This window comes from Micromys minutus (assembly GCF_963924665.1).
Source record: "Micromys minutus genome assembly, chromosome: X".
Lineage (NCBI taxonomy): Eukaryota > Metazoa > Chordata > Mammalia > Rodentia > Muridae > Micromys > Micromys minutus.
The window spans coordinates 5,180,432-5,182,449 of record NC_137970.1 but is presented as its reverse complement, the minus strand read 5'-3'; the positions used below and the strand labels follow the sequence as shown (position 1 = coordinate 5,182,449).

The 2,018-nt window shown below is 42.6% G+C and overlaps 1 pseudogene across 1 annotated transcript; it reads left to right on the top strand.

Moving 5' to 3' along the window:
- Nucleotides 1-352: 352 nt before the first annotated feature.
- LOC308414689 (elongation factor 1-alpha 1-like) lies at nt 353-1,714 on the top strand (annotated as a pseudogene). Its single transcript has one exon. The product of its transcript is annotated as an elongation factor 1-alpha 1-like (transcript).
- Nucleotides 1,715-2,018: the final 304 nt, after the last annotated feature.

Here is a 2,018-nt window from a genome sequence, read left to right as displayed (position 1 = left end):
TTCTTCTTATCTTTCCCTGAGCAGTAATTATACATTTTCTACCTCCAAGATTAGAGGAATGCATAATATAAATACAATTTCTACATGAGACGCTGTTATATAAATATTAAGGCTTATTATTACTTTGGGTTTTTATTGGTAAATATTTTTTGTAGCAACTATCTCATCTGTGGATCTTTCCCTTCATAGCATACCTCAAGAAGCCTGTGACTTCACTTCAGACTGTCTCTAGGATAAAATAAGATGATTTTTTTTAACAACAGCCACAAAAAAGTATGACACGGTTTTTTTCGAAACGGGTTTGCCATCAGAATGCAGGTGTTGTGAAAGCCACTGCTAATTAAAAGCAAAAATGGGAAAGGAAAAGACTCACATCAACATCATTGTAATTGGACATGTAGATTCCAGCAAGACCACCACGACCAGCCACCTGATCTACAAATGTGGTGAAATCGACAAATACACCATTGAAAAGTTTGAGAAGGAGGCTGCCGAGATGGGAAAAGGCTCCTTCAAGTACACCTGGGTCTTGGACAATCTGAAAGCTGAGCGTGAGCGTGGTGTCACTACTGACATCTCCCTGTAGAGATTCAGGACCAGCAAACACTATGTGACTTTCACTGATGCCCTAAGACACACAGACTTCATTCATCAAAAACATGATTACTGCCACATCTCAGGCTGACTGTGCTGTCCTGATTGTTGTTGCTGGTGTTTGTGAATTTGAAGCTGCTATCTCCAAGAACTGGTAGACCCATGAGCATGCTCTTCTGGCTTACACCCTGGGTGTGAAACAGCTAATTGTTGGTGTCAACAAAATGGATTCCACCGAGCCACCATACATTCAGAAGAGATACAAGGAAATTGTTAAGGAAGTCAGCACCGACATTAAGAAAATTGGCTACAACCCTGACACAGGAGCATTTGTGCCAGTTTCTGGTTGGACTGGTGACAACATGCTAGAGCCAAGTGCTAATATGCCATGGTGCAAGGGATGGAAAGTCACCCGCAAAGATGGCAGTGCCAGCAGCACCACGCTGCTGGAAGCTTTGGACTGTATCCTTCCACAAACTCGTCCAACTGACAAACCTCTGTGACTGCTCCTCCAGGATGTCTACAAAATCAGGGGTATTGGGACTGTCCCCGTGGGCTGAGTAGAAACTGGTGTTCTCAAGCCTGGCATGGTGGTTACCTCTGCTCCAATCAATGTAACAACTGAAGTCAAGTCTGTTGAAGCTTTGAGTGAAGCTTTTCCTGGGGACAATGTGTGCTTCAGTGTAAAGATGTTAGGTGTGGCAATGTTGCTGGTGACAGCAAAAATGACCCACCAATGGAAACAGTTGGCTTCACTGCTCAGGTGATTGTCCTGAAGCATCCAGGCCAAATTAGTGCTGGCTATGCTCCTGTCCTGGATTGTCGCACAGCCCACATAGCATGCAAGTTTGCTGAGCTTAAAGAAAAGATAGATCTTCGTTCTAGTAAGAAGCTGGAAGATGGCCCTAAATTCTTGAAGTCTGGTGATGCTGCCATTGTTGATATGGTCCCTGGCAAGCCCTTGTGTGTTGAGAGTTTCTCTGACTATCCTCCACTTGGTTTTGCTGTTTGTGACATGAGGCAGACAGTTGCTGTGGGTGTCATCAAAGCTGTGGACAAGAAGGCTGCTAGAGCTGGCAAAATCACCAAGTCTACCCAGAAAGCTCAGAAGGCTAAATGAATATTATCCCTAACACCTTCCACCTCAGTCTTGATCAGTGTTTGTCTCAATTGGCCATTTAAGTTTAATAGTAAAAGACTGGTTAATGATAACAATGCATCGTAAAACCTTCAGAAGAAAAAAATGTCTTGTGGACCATTTTGTGTGTGTGTGTGTGTGTGTGTGTGTGTGTGTGTGTGTGTGTGTGGCAGTTTTAAGTTATTAGTTTTCAAAATCAGTACTTTTTAATGGAAACAACTTGACCAAAAATCTGTCACAGTATTATGAGACCCATTAAAACAAGTTTAATGAGAAAAAAAAAAGT